This window comes from Rattus norvegicus, chromosome 6 (assembly GCF_036323735.1).
Source record: "Rattus norvegicus strain BN/NHsdMcwi chromosome 6, GRCr8, whole genome shotgun sequence".
Lineage (NCBI taxonomy): Eukaryota > Metazoa > Chordata > Mammalia > Rodentia > Muridae > Rattus > Rattus norvegicus.
Genome location: NC_086024.1, coordinates 101,691,294 through 101,712,526, shown reverse-complemented (window position 1 = coordinate 101,712,526; position 21,233 = coordinate 101,691,294). Strand labels below are relative to the sequence as shown.

The window sequence follows — 21,233 nt, the reverse complement described above, 5'->3', positions numbered from 1 at the left end:
GTGTACTGACCTGAATCTGTTCAGTTAATAAATAATAATGGAAAGGACTTGATCTTGGATGAAAACACCACCAGGGCCATAGACAGCCTCAGCCAGAACAGCAGCCTGAAACAAAAGAAAGTAAATTAATTCACCCTCCTCAAATTTCACTTAATATTGTACTTCTTAGCTCTTTATTCATGTTCACGTGGAAGTCACAATAAGGGAAGGCCTGTATTCTATAGCCACAATTTTACAAATGCCAAGAAGGAATGGACTTTCACTTTGCAAACTACATCCAAACTCAGTGGCACTCATTGTCTTAATTTGCTTCATATTCAGTCCCAAAAGATTGAGTCCCAAATGGTTCCTTCCCAGTCATAAATATTCCTCTCCAGTCTAGACCTCAAAATCTGCATCCCAAACAACCCAACTAGTTCTTTGTTTCTTCCTCCTCCTACACAAACTTCCATTCCAATTCATTTAATCTGCTTGCTTGACACAGAACAATTTTATTATCCTAGCTGTCACCACTCAGTGAGCATTCCTGAAGTATAAAAGACGACATTGTAAATTTTACTTTGTTGAGTGTTAAATAACCTCATATACATATAAATACTGCATTCTTCTGGGATGTGTTCACATTATTTGGAATTTTCTTCTCAACAGAGGAATGGGTACAGAAAATGAGGTACGTTTACACAATGGAGTACTACTCAGGTATTAAAAACAAGGACTACATGAAATTCCTAGGCAAATGGATGGAACTAGAAAATATCATCCTGAGTGAGGTAACCCAGTCACAAAAGAACACACATGGTATGCACTCACTGATAAGTGGATATTAACCCAAAAGCTTGGAATACCTAAGAAAAAATTCACAGATCGTATAAAGCCCAAGATGAAGGAAGACCAGAATGTGGATGCTCCACTCCTTCTTAGAAGGGAGAACACAATACTCACAGCAGGAAATACAGGGAAAAAGGATGGGGCAGGGACTGAAGGAAAGGTCATCCAAAGACTTACCCCACCTGGGGATCCATCCCATATGCAGCCACCAAACCCAGTCACTATTGCTGATGCCAAGAGCTGCTTGCTGACAGGAGCCAGATATGGGTGTCTCCTGAGAGGCTCTGTCAGAGCCCTACAGATACAGATGAGGATAGTTGCAGCTAATCATTGGACTGAACAAGGGGACCCCAATGGAGGAGTTAGAGAAAAGACTGAAGGGGATGAAGGGGCTTGCAACCCCATAGGAAGAACAACAATATCAACCAACCAGATCCCCAGAGCTCCCAGGGACTAAACCACCAACCAAGAATACACATGGAGGGACCCATGACACCACCCACATATGTAGCAGAGGATGGCATTGTCTAGCATCAATAGGAGCCTGTGAAGGCTCGGTTCCCCAATGGAGGGGAATGCCAGGAAGTTGAGGTAGGAGTGGGTGGGTGGGAGTGGGAGCATCCTCATAGAAGCAGGGGGAGGAGAAGAGGTATTGGGGGGGGAAGGGGATAACATTTGAAATGTAAATACATAAAATATCCAAGAAAAATAAAATTAAAAAAAACTAGCCAGCACACAATCCATGTCCAATATTATAAGATTTGCTATAATCTCATGAAAAGTAAAAATACTAAAGAAAAAATAAAAATCTTTAAAACTAAATAAACAATTATGTTTGTAATAGGTAAAATATAAACTACTTCCTTTTGATGAAGTGTCAAAGACAGAAAGTTACAAGTCACAGGTTTACATTCCATTTGTGGTGTTGAATTGTCAGTCATTTTCTCATATTTTAGGAAAAGAAACGATAGAGTTACAATGAGCAGATCCTAGATGGGAAGAGAAAAACAGCAACTGGTCCACTAATGTTCATCTTTAAAGAAATGATAAGTCCTGTTCTACAAAAGAAAACACAGAAAGCACACATGAAAGAAAGAGAAATCTAAATTTCTTGGGAAGTTACATATTAATAGATGACAGAAAGAAACTGTCTAAAGGAAAATTGGCCATTTTTGAGAAAGAATGTTAAGGGAGCAACAGCTGTAAGCTTATCTAAAATAAGACGCTGATTATCATAGTCACAACCTCATCCTGTAAGACTAATGGTCCTTGGGCTACTACGGCATCTCAAAAGCCTGCCTTCAGAGAGGATTAGATGAGACTGTATCTACAGATGATATGGATGAAGCTACCCAGACTGATGGAGGCAACCCATAAGAAGCTGCTTCCAATACTTAATTTCTCTACTGGAATGTGTCGACCTAAATAGAGCACAAGGGTACACTGCTCTGGCTTAGACACAGAGGCAGTAAACAGAGCAGCAGTGCTCCCTAGCCATAGACCACCTTGTTAAGGAAGAGTGAATGAGAGAGAAAGTCTCAAAGGAAGCACTGATGACATCAATGGGTCTCTACATTTCCTGCTTTTCTTATAGCACTAATGTTCCGGTGACTCTGGTATATCAGTGGAAGTTGCATTCATCTTGCAAAGAAAAATAGGCAAGGGAGATGATATTCATGGGGAAAGAAAGTACTTCATGCTAATAACAACAAAAGAGAAGACACAGCAGAGCGGTTAGAGTGCAGAGTGCTTGCCTAGCATAAATGAGGCCAAGTTCAATTTCTAGCACCAAACAAACCGGGGATGGTGGTATCCACCTGTAATTCCTGTACTCGGGATACTCAGGATACAGGAGTATTGATGTCATCACTGTTTCCTTTGAGCCTTTCTTGCTCATTCACTCTTCCTTAACAAGGTGGTCTATGGGTAGGGAGCACTGATGCTCTGTTTACTGCCTCTGTGTCTAAGCCAGAGCAGTGCCTGGCACCCCAAACTGTACCAAAGTCCTGTGGATAATTAGATCCTAGGGAAGAACTTAATACTATTATTAATACTATTAACTTAATTAATATTATTAATACTACTATTTTGCTAAATGGATATAGAAATAAACTGCCTCCTAAGTTATTAGCTTTATACCCATAGACTATTACGTCTCCCAGCCCTCATCAGTGAAGTGTCTCTTTATAGTAAAGGGCAATCAATACAAAAACCCAGAACTGATCAAACAGCGAAGAATAAGAGACTATAGAATGCCCAGCTCTCGATGGACAGCTAGGTCACACCCTGTCCCCACAAGGTTCTGGGATCATCCTGGAAGAGAGGAACAGAAAGACAAGAGCAAGAGCTTGTGATGTCTGCAACAGAACAATATTTGCCAGACCTGAAGCACTGTTGTACGTATGAGCACACAGCAATTGTCACTGCTTGAACAAAACCTACAAGAGTTCAGGCCAGCCAGAATCCTAGCACAGATGGGGAGGGGTTCATGTGATGCCACCCCGAGTTAAGAGCTACTGGCAGTGACTGCCACTGGATGAAGGAAAACAAGGTTTCTTCAGGGATGCAAACTTTGGGAGACAAACAGTACTCCAGCTGATGGCCCCACAACTGTGCACATATAAGCAGCACTAAATGGACTCAGAAAGTTGTTTCAAAGAGCACATGGAAGTTAGGGAAACTGGAGGGAGAAAATAACTTTTTTTTAAATGCAAAAACAATCCACGGTTTAACAGCAGTCAATTATGTACTCTCTGAGGATTAGAAACTAGTGTGTGCGACAAAACTTCAGGCTTGTCATTCATTCGGCAAGTTGAACAACCTTAAATGTAAAACAATTAACAAGCCACAGTTAATCCTAAAACCCTCTCCGAATAGTGACCTCTCAAAATGTATAGATGGTAATTCTATCCCTCACCTCGCCCACATAAAGTACCAAATAGCAAGTTATAAACTATTCCCAACTACAGTTTGGAAATAAAGTATATGTGTTGTCAATTTGTGTGTTTTATATTATGAGTTTCAGGCTATGGTCATAAGTTTTCTGTCTCATTTCACTGAGAGCGGGGACACACTATTAGCAGCATGGTGCCCCTGCAGAAAGGCAGTTATTCTGTGGCAGAGTCAGATTTAGGAACTACAAGAAAAATCAATGGCTCCTACCAGGGAAGGGGACATTCCTCCACAGAGTTATCACTCAGCTCTTAAGTAATGTGAATAAAGCAGGAAAAGGGTTTCCACATTGACAACAGTACATGTCCATAGATCCTTAGTCCTGGAAACTTTTTAAAATTTAAAAATATTTGCTGAGTACATATTAGACTGCGAATATCTTTTCAGGCCCATGATTTGTTCTCCCTAGGTGGTTTCTAGGTGCTCACTGTGTAGTGAAATGAGTAAGATCCTGGCTTTGATAGCATTTTATTCTTCCTTATATGAGTTGTGTAACTTTGGATATAAAGAACTCAATAGGGGCTGGAGATAAGTATAAAATAAATAATTACAAATATAAAGAGATAAAATATAAATATTATATTTTATTTAATATAATAAAACCGCATGGATAAATATAGTAATTGATGGGTGAGAACACCTTATCAGCATGGTATATGACAGTACTTAACTAATTTCACAATATAGATTTCCTGCCCCAAATAAATGTAGCATGCATAGCTCCATGTGCTAATAATTTAAACAATAAAATTTACCAGATTGGCTTTTAAGCTTTGTATTTTTAGTTTTGTGTTCCCCAGTTGTAAGTAGACAAAGTTAAAGATAATGTTTTCTCCAGCACATTAAATTAACTTGTACTGTAGTCTTTGGCTTGAAAACAACATAGAATTAACAACATAATTAACATAGATCACTGTAAAAATGACAACAGTGGCTACTGCTGGAAACACAAACAGTTATAACTGAGCACTATTTAACTAAACCAGTAATCTTAATCTTTTTACTGATGGTTCTGTCAGGATATTGTTCCAATAGTGCCCTGCTATAGAATAGTCTCCATGGCCAAAAATTTTTGAAGGAGTTGCTATTTTCACAGAAGCGACAGAAATGTACAACATAATCCTGGAACAACTTGTCATACAAAGCTATCAAAGATGAGTGCTGTCATGTTAAAAGAATTCAGAACATCTTCAAGGTATTCAGTGTTCAAAAGAAGAACTTTATGAACTTTATGAGTCACAGTAATCACAGTGCACTGAAATCTAAATATGCCATGTAAGTTACTGAGACATTAAAACAGTAGCAAACAAACAAAGCATCTAACACCTCCAAAGGTTATAAACTCATTATCTTCAAAATTGGTAAATAAAAATGAAGCAAACATTTATTGTCTTGCAAATTTTACAGTCAATAATACAATAAGTAAGGACAGTATTCTATGCAGGTATTCTTCTTAGAAGAAATAATTTTCTTAGAATATCACTATTTTGCAACCCCATAAAAAATTAATGGCAGAAAGTCATCCAATATCAAATGCCTCCTCAGGTTTTACAAACAGATCACATCAATTCTGATCAAATCTGGATTCAGAAATCTTTAGAGCATACAGAAAACAGAGATGAATGCTGAAATATACTATCATATATAATCAGCAAAAGTCAGTCTGTGAAAAACTGTAAGCCCAGAGCTGAGTAGCTAAATTACAAGGAAACGAAGAGAGAGATGAGAGGGGAACATGTGGATTAATAGCTCAAAAGACACTTATTTTAAAAAATTTAAAAAAAAAGTAAGACTAAGCCACAGTGTTCAGACACACACTTGGACGATAAAAAAAAAAAACAGATCACCATAAAAATGAAAACAATGTCTACTCTTGGGAAACAAAGTAGTTATGACTGAGGTAAGATACACAGAAAGCTGTGGGAGAACTGACAGGTTCTGGTGGACTTCTAAATGGGATGCCTTTTAAAACATGAAGTAAATATTCATTTTGCTGTTTGTATTTGCGCTTTATGTTATAATTTAAAAGCTTTTATAAAAATACAAATAAAAAATGTTTCTCAGCCTGAAATTCTTAAAATTCCAGCCCTATCAGGTTTTTGCTGTGTGAACAAACAGGCTAAGTTTCACAGTCTTCAGTCTTCACATCTATATCAGAGAAAGTCACGCCCCATAATTATGGTAATAGTACAGTTTGAATGTTTAGCAAGTTGTCTACTGAACAGTCAATAAATGGTTATTATTATCTGTGCAAAAGAAGAAGCTATATACAAGGTGGCCATCAAAATGTTTACACTAAATGGTTATCCCAAGTGCTTGAATAGTCACATATCAATCTTTTTGGTTTTTAATATACATAGTAATCTTTTAAAGGTATCCTAAGTCAAATATTATGGCACAGGCCTATAGTTCCAGCATTCAAGAGGCTGAGGCTAAAAGGTTGCTTTAGCCCAGAGAGTCAAGACCAGTTTGGACAACCGAAAAAGACCTGCTCTTGAACCAATGGTTTTCTGTGTATTAGTCACTTTTCATATAAATCCTTCCAAGCTAAAAGTACATCAGATAGTACCAATGTAAGTTTGGTTAGCCAGAAATTACACAAAATGCCTTTAAACCACAGATTTAGTTATGAGCATACATTCTATTTTTAAAATTAATACATGGTAAAATGAGCTTTGGGAGAGAAGCAAAAGTATACAATTTCAAGACTTTTAGTGTTTATAAAAGTATTATCACAATCAATACAGAACAGTTTTATCACTAATACCACCCATGAAAAAAATCCCTGTGCTCTATATAGTCACACACTGGTCCCATTCTAAACTGGGAATTTTAGTCCATTTTGTGCTACTGTAACCACTATCTCAGAGAGTAAATTGTAGAGAACAGAAGCATATCCTTCACAGTTCTGGAGTCTCGGGAGTCCAAGATTAAAACTCAGTGCTTGAGGGCTGAGAGACAGCTCAGTAGCTTAGGATGCACACAGGCTACCCTTGCCGAAGACCCAACCACTCCCAACTCAGGCAGCTCCTGACAGACTGTAACTCCAGTACCAGGAGATCCAATGTCTCTGGTCTCTGAAGACACCTATACTCACAGAGATATATATACACACATACACATAATTTTAAAAATAAAACTTTTTTAATGTTTCAATGCTTGATGACGGCTCTTTTTGCTACATACTAACATGGTGAATGGCAAAGGTACAAAAGGAGACAAACACTGTGTCATCGCCTAGCAGAACAGAAGAAGCAAACTTCCTTCCAGAAAGTCTTAAGGTCGTTACTTTAGTCATAAGGGCACTACCCATTAGACCCTACCTTCCAACACTGTTGCACTGGAATAATCTCAACACTAATGTTTGTGGGAGACAAAGCCAATCAAACCACAGTACCAATGATCTCTTGGTACTGTCACAGTTTTGTCTTTTGCCAGTGACATAAATGGAACAATGAGACTGGCTTCTTTCACAAAGCAAGAGAGTCGGTCTCTGAGAGTCAGGCAAGTTGTTAAACATTCAAATTGTTACTTGATTCTCATTGTGAAGTATTTCATTGCATGACCTACCACAGTTCACCCACTCATGCACTGACATTTGAACTTTTCTAGTTTATTGCAGTTGTGAACCTGTGTTGCACTTCTGTTTGGTAAATCCGCATCTGAGTATGTACCACGTGATTGTAAGGAACTCTCCATGCTGCTGTACAGTTCTGTGTCCTCATGAGCGGTACATGCGCATTCTAGCTGCTCTGTATCTTTGCTAGCTTGCTACTGCCAGAATTCATTTACCTGTTTCTTTACCGTTGGTATCTGAATAGCTAGGTAATGGTACCTCATTATTTTAATTTGCATTTCTGCTGGCTAATGATGTTTATAGGCTCTGTTTTTTAAATATATACTACAGTTAATTCTATTTGCCAGAGGACCACATTTAATATTATAGCGCTTAGCCTGTTAATGGGATGAAATTTTTGATATCTTTTCAGAATCATTTACCACACAAAATTTCAAATTGGCCTCATAAGCAAGGAACATTTATGCAAAGTTTTTCAATCCATTGGGTAGAAAATGTACTCAAATTCAATTTATATTAAATTGGAATTTGTAAATTTTTCTGAAATTAAAAAAAGTCTTCAACTTCTCATCTTTTCAAAATCTTTTTTTCATGAAAGTATCTAATTGTAAAAAGCATTTACTGAGTGGACATTTTGTGTTAGAATTTATACTAAGCCTTAGACATACAAATATTAACAAGCCAAAAGATCTTAACCTGTAGAACTTCATATTTCTCGTGTGTGTGTGTGTGTGTGTGTGTGAACATACATGTATATGTGTGTTTGTGCGATATGCTTGTGTGGGTATATGCACTTGTGTATGAGGGTGTTCCACGTACATGTGTGTACATCCGTTTGATCTCTATCTTATGTTCATGCCTGTGTGTGAGCTAGCCCACATAGGCATATATGGAGGCTGGAGGTTGATGCAGAAATGTCCTCCTCAATGACTAGACCTTATTTGGTGTGGCAAGGTCTCTCCCTGAAGCTGGAGCTCACTGTTTCAGCTAAAGTAGCTGGCGAGCTTGCCTGTGGGATCTGCTTGTCTTTACCCCAACCCCTAGAGCTGTTGTCATAGGTATGCACCACCACACTCTGCACTCAGTCTCCATAATTCCACAGCAAAGAACTAAAGAACTTACCCACTGTGCCATCTCCCCAGAACTGCACCTTAATTTTTTTTAATTTAACTTATGTATATGAGTGTTTTGCATGCATATATGCCAGTGTACCAATTGTGTGCCAATGCCCAAAGAGGCCAAAAGAGGGTGCTGATACTCTGGAACTGGACTTAGAGGAGACTGTAAGCCATCTAGGTGGTGGAGAAATAACTCAGCAGTTAAGAGCATTTGTTGCTCTTACAGAGGACTTAGGTTCAATTCTCAACACCCACAGAGTGCCTCACAACTATCTATAACTCTAACTCAAAGGGATATGATGCCCTCTTCTGACTCCCAAGAACACCAGGCATGCATATAGTATACGTACATGTAGGCAAAACAAACACATAAAATAAACAAGTCTAAAAAAATTTATATACCATCTAAATTAAGAAACCAACCATGAAAATTCTGTATAAATACATTTATTTATGAATTATTTGCTGATACTTTAATTTTATTCTTCCTCTGTAAGTAAAAGATATGAATATTGGTTATAATATAAAATATGATTCTAGTTTTGTTATCCTGGGTCTAAAATTTCACACTTACATATTACTATACAACTAAGGAAGCTTCCTCTCAGGTACGTTCTCCCATTAAAGTGAGTGAGCTATCTGGACCATAGTTTAGCTCACCCCTTGATTTTGCTGCAGTAACCTTATTTGTTCTTCACACGCACTAACAAAATTCTCACTATTACTTATAACTTAATAGATAAATCACAGATGCCATAAAACATAAACGCTGAAACACTGAAAACAAAAAATCCTTAAGCTAGGCATTGTGGCTGGTGTCTGTAATCCCAGAACTTGAGAAACTGAGTTCAAGGCCAGGTTGTGCTGCATACACAGTGAATAAGACCCTGTCTCAAAAAAAAAAAAAAAAAAAGAGAACCTTTAAATGGAGGAAGGGCAGATAGACAGACACTGGGGTAGGGATGAAGGGATGACTAACTGCATTGCCTAGACTGACCTCAAATTCTTGGACTCAAGCAAACCATCCACTTCAGCCTTCCAAGTAGCTGGGGCTATACACACATGCCACTGAAGCCAGTAAACTGAGAAGGCTAGACTAATTCCATGACAGGCTTCAAACTGGCAGTTAAGGAGACTAGGCCTATATCTCTGTTTCCAAGAACTAGGCAATTCCAGGCAAATCCAGGCCTCAGAAGCTGTCCCACTACCTGGCCTGAGGCAAGGACAATGGGTCAGCAGCAGTTTCCAGATTCCTCAGCGGCAAGTTTCCAGCCCTTACACCCTGATAATGGAATGTTGGCAGAGATGGACCCAACATAGAGGTCACCTACCCTGGAATTCCCTAATGTGCTTTAAATTAGGTCTGCAAGCTCACTTGATAGTCTCTCTATCTCAGTAATGGGAGACCCCAGAACACTGGACTTCTGCAGAATAAAACATTCTTTGAATTCACATATTATATGAGTCCAGGGTATCATTCTTCAGCAAATCACTGACCCTTACAAAACAAAACTACACATATATGATATACAACATGATACCCTGACATATGTACACATCACAGGATAATTAAATCAAATTTAATATACCCATCTCACAGATAAATCTTTTTATAGATATTAAGACGATTTAAGGGGTAGGGGAAATGTCTTGGTAGATAAAGTGCTGTTGTACAAGCCTGAGGACCTGAGTTCAGGTTTCTGACATCCACATAAAAGCTGAGCACAGCAATGTCCCTAAGTAACTGTGGCACTGGGGAGTGGAGAGGGACAGAGACAAAGGGATCCTGATGGCTCAATTCACCACTCAGACTGGCTAAAATGGTAAGCTCATGGTCCAGTAAACATATTATCTCACAAAGTAAGATAGGGAAGTAATTAAGGAAGACGTCGTGATGTCAATCTCTGGTCTCCACATGCATCAGCAGAGCACGCGTGCGCACACACACACACACACACACACACACACACACACACATACACACATAGGCATACAAATGCACACACATATCCATGAACACACATGCATGCATGCACACACATGTAACCAGGCATATACTACACACCAAAAAAAAAAAAAAGGAGGAAGAACATTTAAAAGCTGCTCACTAAATCATTTTCAAGTATACATCATCAACTATAATCAAATGAAATTATAATGCCATACTTCCATGTCTAGAACTGATCATAAAACTTTGGACTTTTTAACTCTCCCCATTTCTACCACCTCTAGCCTCTACTTTTCTAATGCTTTAACTCAATGAGTTTCACATCTTCTAACTCCATGCATATATGAAATCATGTACTATTTGTTCATGTCTTGCTTATCTTAATTCGCACAATGTCCTCCAGGCTCTCATAGGCTGGGCAAGCTAAGGCTTTCAACTATCTTATTTGAGTAAGTTGCATTTTCAAGACTCTACATAGGATTAAATATTTCAGTCTTTCTTTGACACAGGCCTGATATGGAGACAATTGTGGTTGGGATGGCAAGTCCAAACTAAGACTTTTAGTGATCCGAGTACAAAAAAATATAATAATCTTTTTATCCCTCCTTATTAAAATCAAAACAGTAGTAAACAACTAGGATGTTACTCAAAAAAACCTCATCTCTTTCTTGGTTACACTATACTAAGTTTTAAAATATTAAATGGTAAACTTTTACATTCTTGTTTCATAAGTAATCAACATTGAAAGAAACAGAAGTAAAAGCAGTTTACATTTCTATGCGTGTATAAGGGCTGTTTCGTTTTCTACATCCTAACTAGCATTCAATACTTTTTGTCTTTTTTAACAGACTGAGGGAAGAATGGACACAAGTGCACATGTGTGTATGTATGGAGGCAAGAGCTAACATCAGGTGGCTTCGCCTTTATCTTTCTTTTAAGATTTTTACTTTATGTGTGAGTGATATTTATACATGTGCACCACATACATGCCTGGTGTTCTTGGAAGCCAGAAGAGAGACTCAAAGTCCCTCAAACTGGAGTTACAGGCAATTGTGAACCACCATGTGAATGCTAAGTACTGAACCTAGATTCTCTCCAAGAGGAGCAATTTCTCTTAACCACTGAGCCACATCTCCAGCCCCCTTCTACCTTGAGACAGCATTTCACTGAACCAGGCTAGATTAGCTGGCCAGTAATTTGGTTTGGTTTGGGTTTTTGTTGTTGTTGTTGATGATGGTGGTGGTAGTGGTGGTGGTGGTGGTGGTAGTGGTGGTGGTGGTGGTGGTGGTGGTGGTGGTGGTGGTGGTGGTGGTAGTGGTGGTGGTGGTGGTGGTAGTGGTATTTGGCATCTCACTGAACCAGGTTAGACTAGCTAGCCAGTAATTTCATTTGGTTTGGCTTAATTTGACTTGGTTGGACAACGTGGTTTGATTTGGTTGGGTTTTCATGGGTGTCAGAGATCAGAACTCAGGTTGTCGGGGCAGGCACTTTACTTAACAAAGCCATTCTCCAGACTGTAATTTTTTTTTTTAAAGCAGACATTATTCTGACTAGGATGAAAATGCAGTTCCTCTAATCTGTGTTTCCCTGATGGCTAAAATGTGAAGCACTTTTCCACATTTATTGGTTTTCCAGATATCCAATGCCAGTGAAGTATGGCATTATAATTTCATTTGATTGTAGTATCTGTTGGGATTACTTTCTCTATTTATTAACTAGATTGCTTAATTTGTCATCACTTCCATTTGTCAATTCTTGTTACATATTAAGCTGTTGGGAGTTCTATTCAGGTCATCACTTGTGTCATTCCTTAAAGTGAGTGATTCCTGTTTGTTTTCCTAACAATTTCAGATTGGGGGGTTCTACATGAAGGTCCTTTGAAGTGAAATTTTCTGGTTTCTTCGGAAACACAGTTATGGCATGTGATGTTTTGCTGGGGCAGACCAGTGTAAGGATGAAGCAGACACAGGTGAGAGGATGTGTGATCTTTAGAAAAGAATATAAATACGATTCCACAGACAGTGGGGGGAGGCTCTGGTATTGGTTCTCCTTGCTCCGCCTTGCTAGTCTAAAGTGCTCTCCTATTGGTTCTCCTTGCTTAGTGTTGCTGATTTTCACTTGTGACTTTGTAGACAGTAATTCGCCAAAGAACTTCTCATGATATTCTGGTAGCTTCTTGCTGCTTCCACAGACACAGGCCAATTGGTGGAGTCTCACAGTTTCTTCTAGATAGAACTGCCACTGCTGACTCATGAGTGGTGATTGCCGAGTGGACTAGATTGCATTCATGTTGGTGTTTTGCTAGTGGTCTGGACAGCTGACAATGAAGATTGAAATAGCCCCCAAAGAACTAGTTCTACAGACAGGTCCACAACTCCTATTTCCTATTAACCTTTCTTTTCTACTACCTCTGGTGGGTGGTGGGCTAGCTAGAAAAGAGATTGAAGCATTTAAAAACCCTTATTAGAGTAGGTTTTGAAAAATCTAAGCCTATGGTCTTTGATCCACTTTTAGTTCATTTTTGTATAAAGTATAAGACAGATCAGTTTAAATCTTCTCATGTGGATACTCAAGTTCTCCTAGGCCCATTTGCTGAAGAAACCATCATTTCTCCAATGTATGTGTTTGGCACCTCTGTAGAGGACAAGATGACTATAGGTGTTTGTATGAGTTTACTTCTAGATCTTCTATTCCATTGGGCTATGTGAATTTTTCTGCTGAAACCATGCTGGTTTTGTAAATGTAAATCTATAGTACACTTTGAAACAGGTATTATAATATTAATATTTCTCTTTTGGCTCAGGATTGTGTTGTGTTTCCATAAGAATTTTGTGATTTTCTAGTTGTCATTACAGTTGTGGTGGGAGTTTTATTGAATGTACTAATAAGTATGTATACTATAAGTTTCAATAGTATGACCATTTTAACACTACCAATTCTCCTAATCCATGAATATGGAGGTCTTTCCACCTTCCTGTGTCTTTCTCCGTTTATTTTATGTTGTAAAGGTCTTTTACCTCTTTAGTTTTATGTATGCAGATTGGTTTTGTTTGTTTTAATTAGGAGATTGTTTTTACTTCTGTTTTCAGTTATTGAGAATAGGATTGCTTTTCTGATTTCTTCCTTAGAAAGGATGTTATTAGTATAAAAGCCACTGCTTTCTATATGTTAGTTCTACAAGCTGCTACTTTTCTGGAAATATTTGTGATATCTGAGTCTTCTGGAAGTGTTCAAGGTCTTCTGGGTATACATTTACATTATCTGCAAATAGAAATCACTTGATTTCTTACTGTTCTATTTATATTCCTTTTGTTACTTTCTGTTTTTAAGATTTTTTTTTTACTTTATTTAATGCATGAGTGGTTTGCCTGGTATCCACAGAGGTCAGAAGAGGGCATTGGATACCCTTGAACTGGAATTAGGGATGGTTGTGAGCCACCATGTGGTGCTGGAAACCAAACCAAACCAAACAATGCTCTTAGCTATCTCTCTAGCCCATACTTTTCTTTCTTGTCTGGCCAATCTGGGTAAAATTTCAAGTAGCAAAGTGAACTACTTTAATCCACATGATTTTAGAAAAAATAATTTGCTTCTCCCCACCAAGATGATGTTGTTTATAGATCAGGTATATATTGCTTTTATTATATTGAGGTATGACCCTTCTATAGATATTTCTACAGAGCTCTTATCATGAAAGAATATTTAATTTTACCAGAGGCTTTCTCTAGATTTATTGAGATGATCAGTGATTTTTCTTGATTCCACTTATTGAATGTCAGGGGAATGGGAAGGGGTGGGTGGTTGGGGAGGGGAACACCCTCATAGAAGAAGGGGAGGGGGTAGGATAGGGGGCTTATGGCTGGGAAACCAGGAAAGAGAATAATATTTGAAATGTAAATGAAAAACATCCAAAGAGGAGGAGGAGGAAGAGGAAGAGGAAGAGGAGGAAGAGGAGGAAGAAGAGGAAGAGGAAGAGGAAGAGGAGAAGGAGGAGGAGGAGGAGGAAGATGAAGAGGAGAAAGAGGAGGAGGAGGAAGAGGAGGAAGAGGAAGAGAAGGAGGAGAAGGAGGAGGAAGAGGAGGAGGAAGAAGAGGAGAAAGAGGAGGAGGAAGAAGAGGAGAAAGAGGAGGAGGAGGAAGAGGAGGAAGAGGAAGAGAAGGAGGAGAAGGAGGAGGAAGAGGAGGAGGAAGAAGAGGAGGAAGAGGAGGAGGAAGAAGAGGAGAAAGAGGAGGAGGAGGAAGAGGAGAAAGAGGAGGAGGAGGAAGAGGAAGAAGAGGAAGAGGAGGAGAAAGAGGAGGAGGAGGAAGAAGAGGAAGAGGAGGAAGAGGAGGAAGAGGAGGAAGAAGAGGAGGAGGAAGAAGAGGAAGAAAAGGAAGAGGAGGAGGAAGAGGAAGAGGAGGAGGAAGAAGAGGAAGAAGAGGAAGAGGAGGAGGAAGAGGAGGAGGAGGAGGAAGAAGAAGAGGAGGAAGAGGAAGAGGAGGAGGAAGAAGAAGAGGAAGAAGAGGAAGAGGAGGAGGAAGAGGAGGAGGAGGAGGAAGAAGAAGAGGAGGAAGAGGAAGAGGAGGAGGAAGAAGAAGAGGAAGAAGAGGAAGAGGAGGAGGAAGAGGAGGAGGAGGAGGAAGAAGAAGAGGAGGAGGAGGAAGAGGAGGAGGAGGAGGAGGAGGAGGAGGAGGAGGAGGAGGAGGAGGAGGAGGAAACATATTTCTTTTCCAGGTTGGCATCAGTAACTATAGACTATAGGGGACTCGGCACTAGTCAAGGTATTGAGAATAATGACTGCTGAATGTTCAGCTAATATATCAAAAGGTAATATATATGTCACTAAATCATCCCTCCAAGACTCAGGTAACATCACGGAAGAAGCAGCAAAAAGAATGTAAGATCTAGGGAAAAGGGAGAAGTGGTATGAAAGACTTCCAAGCATAACATGACTGCTGCACTCACACACACAGCAGCTGATTATTTGCACAAGAGGTGGAGTCACTAACACCCTGTTGTTGTAGAGTGGGGAGGGGCCTGTGCTGAGGCTTTATATGCACTACTGATAGGCTGATGCGAATAGAACAATTTCCTACAATGGTGAGCTCAGGGCAAGACCTTTTAAGTACTCAGCTGTCTGAAACTATGCATCTCTTCCACAGCTAAAGCTTTCTAACATAAGCACAAAAATGAGACCAGAAAGAAATGAAGCCAGGAAATGGAGAGAACTCTAAAGGTATCTAAATGTCTTCATCTGGGTGTTCCTGTATAAAGCACTATTCTTCCAATTTATGTAGCAAATAAATTATCTTTTTGTTTAGCTGTTTTAAAGTGTTTTTAATGCTTTTTATTTTAAAAGCACCAAATGTTTTGTTTCTCTAAGGAAGAAAAAAAAACAAACTATTTTCTTGCTGTGACCTTTAGTTTATTTTTGGGTATTAATGTTTATTAATATAAAGATACTATTCAATCCTACAATCACAAACAGGTGACAGAAATGAGACAGAAGTAAAAGAGAAACGCACATATAAACAGACTGAGAATAGCTGCTGTACGGGCTGGTTTTGTGTGTCAACCTGACACAAGCTGGAGTTATCACAGAGAAAGGAGCCTCCGTTGAGGAAATGCCTTCCCAAGACCCAGCTGCAAGGCATTTTCTCAACTAGTGGTCAAGGTGGAAGGACCCAGCCCACTGTGAGAGGTGCCATCCCTGGGCTGGTAGTCTTGGGTTCTATAAGAAAGCAAGCTGAGCAAGCCAGGGGAAGCAAGCCAGTAAGAAACATCCCTCCATGGCCTCTGCATCAGCCCCTGCCTTCCTGACCTGCTTGAGTTCCAGTTCTGACTTCTTTTGGTGATAAAACAGCAATGTGGAAGTGTAAGCTGAATAGACCCTTTCCTCCCCAACTTGCTTCTTGATCATGATGTTTGTGCAGGAATAGAGACCCTGACTAAGAGAGTTGCCCATTAAAGATTGACTCTCTAAGTAGTCAGGAACCTTCAAAATAGCTTTCAATGTAAATTTTAGTCTGATTTTACGCAGGCAACACTTAATTTTCGCTGTCTTACACTGGGCCACTCTACTTATACTAAATATATTTTCCTTTGTGCTGCTCTGCGTTTACACGCTCATTCACTGATGTTAATATCTGAAGACAGTTTGAAGGGGCTGGTGCAGTCTCAGTTGGTCAAGTTCCTACCTCACAAGCGTGAGGGTCAGAGTTGGATCTCCAGAAACCTCATAGAAGCCAGGTGGGCATGGCAGTCCCCAACAATCCTAGCACACAAATTATAAACAGAAGATCCCTGGAGCAAGCTGACTGCCAGGTTGATCAAAATGGAGAGCTCCAGGTTAAAAATTGACCCTTAATCAGTATAAAGAGGGGCAGCTATTAAGGAAAACCCCCCCAATGTCATTCTTGGTTCTACACACACACACACACTTACTTCTGTACATACATTTGCAAGCATGCATATACACCAAGTACATACACCATACATACATAAAAAGGAAATTTCTCAACCCTCTCTCCTTCTGTCATAGTAATTATCAAACTAAAATTGTTTATGTAAATGGTAATGAGGCTCTGAGTCATTATAGTAAAATATGAAGCAGAAAAGCATAGAAAAGGTAGAGAAACTATATTAATAGAATACACAGTTGTTTGACAACAGAATAGATCTGATTATTCTATTACTCTTACTCATTCAGAAAAGATCTGAGTCACTCAAAGATGACTCAGAGTTCAAGTTTGGGAAATGGGAATAAATCAACAATAGAGAAAGGAAAGCTAAAAGGAATAATATATTCCAAAAGAAAATTCAAATATCAGCATGTTGAGGTTGGTGGAATGACAATTACATGGAAACTTCCAGGCTAGAAACAGAAGTTAGGAGCTTAACAATATAGGAGGCACCTAAAGAATGGTCTCACTAAAGCCAAAGAAACAGGTACCATTCCAGAGGAAAGTAATTAGAGAAACAGAGGGCTGGAAAGATGGCTTAGTAGTTAAGAACATTTACTGCTCTCTCAGAAAACCAAGGTTCAGTTCCCAGCACCAACATGACAGCTCAAAACTACCTCTAACTCCAGATCCAGGGGACCCTTTATCTGGCCACTGAGAGCTACTGCATGTGCACACACACCCATGCAGGATCACATACAATACACAGATTTTTTTTTTAGAGGAAACTAGAGAAAACAAAACTGTGTAAGTCAAATGCAACAAGTTAACCCTGTAAATGAACAGAGGAATTGCTATCTTCAATAGAAGAATTAGGAAGACTACAAAGAAAGGAGAAAAAAAAGACAGAATTCCAAATTTGAAGTAAGAAAATTTTACAAAATCACTGGCAATAAAGTGAAGATACTTTTAGTGAGGAAAAAGAAACAAAATGAAATAAAAAAGACATGCTATCTCCCACCCTTTTGAGAAAGAATGAATAGAAAATCTTAAGACTTTTATCTTAGTCTATTAAAGATACTTGAGGAAAATTAAGTTAAAATGACAAATTAATCAGTTTTAACAAGTAGAAGAAATAAAAATGGCAGCCATGGGTCAATCATGGATGCTCACATCTTTAATGCCAGCACTAGGAAGGCAAAGACAGGAACTCTGAGTTCTGAGCCAGTCTAGTCTACAAAGCAAATTCCAGGACAGCAGGGTATACAAATCTCAAAAATAAATGAATAAATAAATAAGCAAGTCATAAGGGAACATCCCTGGGTCTGGCAACTAGGATGGTTTTAACCTCTTTACTCAAAAAACAAAATAGGTAACTGGATCAACCCTCAGTGTCTAAAAGCGGTGTGCTAGAATCAGACACTTTGAAAAACCCGAGGGGTTTTGTTTTTTGGGTTTTGTTTCTATTTTATTTTTTCTTTTTTGCTTTTTTGTTTGTTTGTTAGCAAGGTCTCACTACTAAGTAGCCAGGTTGGCCTAAAACTCACTATGTAGACTAAGCTGACTCAAATTCAGGGATCTAGCTGTTCCTGAGCTGTTCCTGCCTCTGCTTCCCAAATCCTGGGGTTAAAGGCCTGCAGCACTATGACCAGCTACTAAAAAGGTTCGAAACAGCCCTTGTAAAAAGTGGGAAAGAGCTGATAACCAGTGTTAGTATTTTACCATACCTCTTTCTTCTTCTCTTAGTAAGCAAGTCTGAGTCAGCACATTGTTGCCTCGGCTGACCTCAAATTCATGATTCTCCTGCCTCAGCTTCCCAAGTAGCTGAAATCACAGTTGTGTACCTGTTCTTATCCTAACTAAAAGCATATTCTCTAATTAATTGTTCATCCCATGTTCACAATTTCTTTGGTGTATTTAATCTGATTGTTACTCTTTAAAAATCAGTTTTCTATATCTGATCTACAGTAACAATATTGTTTCTTTTCTATTACATATTGTCCCAGCTAATTTTTGCTGTTACAAAACTACTACTTTAATGTGATTCTAGTTTTGCTTTGCTATTTTGCATACATATGAAAGTCTTATTTGATTTCTCACAAAATGCTTAACAGGGGGTTATAGCTCAGTTAGTAAAGTGCTTGCCTAACATACACAAAGCCCTTGGTTCCATCCCAGTACCACAAAAACTGGGCTTGGTGTCATAAAATGAGCTTGGCATACAAATTACTCTTGGCATATAAGAGTAATCTCAACACTCAGAACTCAGCAGTTCTGGGCAATTTTTTTATCCTCTCCTACATAGTAAGTCTAAGGCCAGTCTGTGATAAGAAGGAAGATGCTGGCATGATGGTTCATGCCTTTAAACTCAGCACTTAAAAGGCAGAAACAGAGATAACTTTGGGAGTTCAAAACCAGTTTGGTCTACATAGAGAATCCCAGGCCAGCGAGGCCAGCCTACGCTACAGTAGTGAGACCCTGTCAAAATAAGCAAACAAAATCAAAAAGCTAGAGAGGGGCAGGATAAAGAAAGGAGGAACTTGACAGATCTGGGTATGGTGAGGCATGCCTATAATCCCAGCATTTGGGAAGCTGAGGCAAGATTAAGGTTTTAGGGGCTACACTGGTTACATAGTGAGACACTGTCTCAAAAACAAAACAAAATGTTTAATTAACAACTTCTATTGTAACAAGTATTTGGGAGAAATATATCAAGAACAAGAATCATAAATTTAGAAATGGCCATAACACAATAGTTACGCATTTATTACTACTGAAAATAAAACTTCCCTGGGAAAATAAGATAGGTCTTTCTCTTCTGTGCTGAGGGTTAAACTCAGTTAATGGCCTTTGTATTCTAGACAAATGTTCTGTGATTTCTGTAGTATTCCTAGCCCTTGGCTCTCACTATGTAGAAAAAGATTGGCCTGGCACTCAACCATCCTGACTCAGTCTCCCATCTGCTGGAATTACAGGCCTGGAATCATGACTATTCGCAGGGGGTCTTTGTTATGTTGAAGGCCTGAAAATTATAGAATAGGGTCTGGACTTTTACAGTGACATTTTCTGATTACACAGTGAGTAAACACTTTATGTGTATTCACTTCAGTAGGTCATTTTAAAACACGTATGGCATACCATATGCTAGGAAGAACATCCCTTTAGGAGGCACAGCACTTATTCCTAGAATGCTGTCACTGCTAAAATCATCAGGAGCCAACTTTTTCAACTGCTTAAGAATCTTAACATGGTTTTTATAATTCTGTCAGAAGTGACAAATCTTCATACATTAAATATTGTTTTGATTTGTTTTGATTTGGGGATATTTCTGGTTATCATAAAGTGCCTTGCCTAATTTAGAAATAATACTTCTGAGTAAAAAGTATGACTATAACACATGAAACGATTTTTCTTATGCTGCTCTAACAACACTGTCATTAAGATATAACTATATCCCCTCCTCCACAGGTGTGCTCTGTGGGTTACCACTCATGTATTCTACAATGTTGGGTCAAAATAAATTTCAATAATTTTATAGTCATATTCTCAACTACTGTAGATATACAAACAGTCCTAAGGGTTTCTAAGTCAAATTACTAACTATCTGAAAATAGTTACAGCACCTCTGATCTTTAAATTTCACTAGTTGTTATTCAATGTCCTCTCTTTGTCATTTTGCACACAAAATGCATATTAGCTCTTTGGCACATACCTGACACCAGCCTACTCAAGTCTGTTTTCACTCCCATTATAGACACACTTGCATACATACATAAACGTGCATATACACTCCTATATTTTAATCACCTATATAAACAGTTTTTTTTCCAGATGGTTACCTATCAGCTCTGCCTCTAGGTCTGTTTCCCCAGCAATAGCTATGTATGTTTGTCTGTTTGTTTGTTTATTTGTTTGTTTAAACAGTTCAATCCCACCTGACTCCTTGAGCCCAGGTTGGCACAGAGTAAAGCTAAAATTCTTCTATCCTGCCTTTTACCCCCAAAGGAAAAATTAAAGCAGTATTTTCTCATCTTCACAACCAGAGTATCCCCATTCTCAAGCATGGTGGTAAACACCTGCAATCCCAGCACTCAGGAGCAAGGTAGGAGGAGTAGGGATAAGGCCAAACTGGGCCAAAAGCCCTATCTCAAAAGGAAAGAGGGGGAGGGGAAAGAGAGGAAAAAGAAGGGGGTTTGCTAACTGTTCTCAGAGTTATACACATGAACTAAAATAATACCTACAAAAATGTTTAATTGCCCATCATGGTTATCCCAAGCAGCCTCAAATTTATTCACTGCTGAATTCTCTTTTACAACATGTCTCAGTCTATTCAGGATGCTATAACAAAATATTTGATCCTGAGTAATTCATGAAGAATAGAAATGCACTGCTACCAGTTCAGGGTAATAAAAAAAAAATCCAATGGGGCT

The 21,233-nt window shown here is 38.8% G+C and overlaps 1 protein-coding gene across 4 annotated transcripts in view; it reads right to left on the bottom strand.

Moving 5' to 3' along the window:
* The window catches only part of Fut8 (fucosyltransferase 8), a 227,431-nt gene that overhangs the window by 197,258 nt on the left and 8,940 nt on the right, over positions 1–21,233 (bottom strand). For all 4 annotated transcript variants that reach the window (NM_001002289.2, NM_001412189.1, XM_039112660.2 and 1 more), the window contains exon 2: positions 11–105. The gene's annotated coding sequence lies outside the window, so the exon portion shown is untranslated. The remainder of the gene's footprint in view (positions 1–10; positions 106–21,233) is intronic.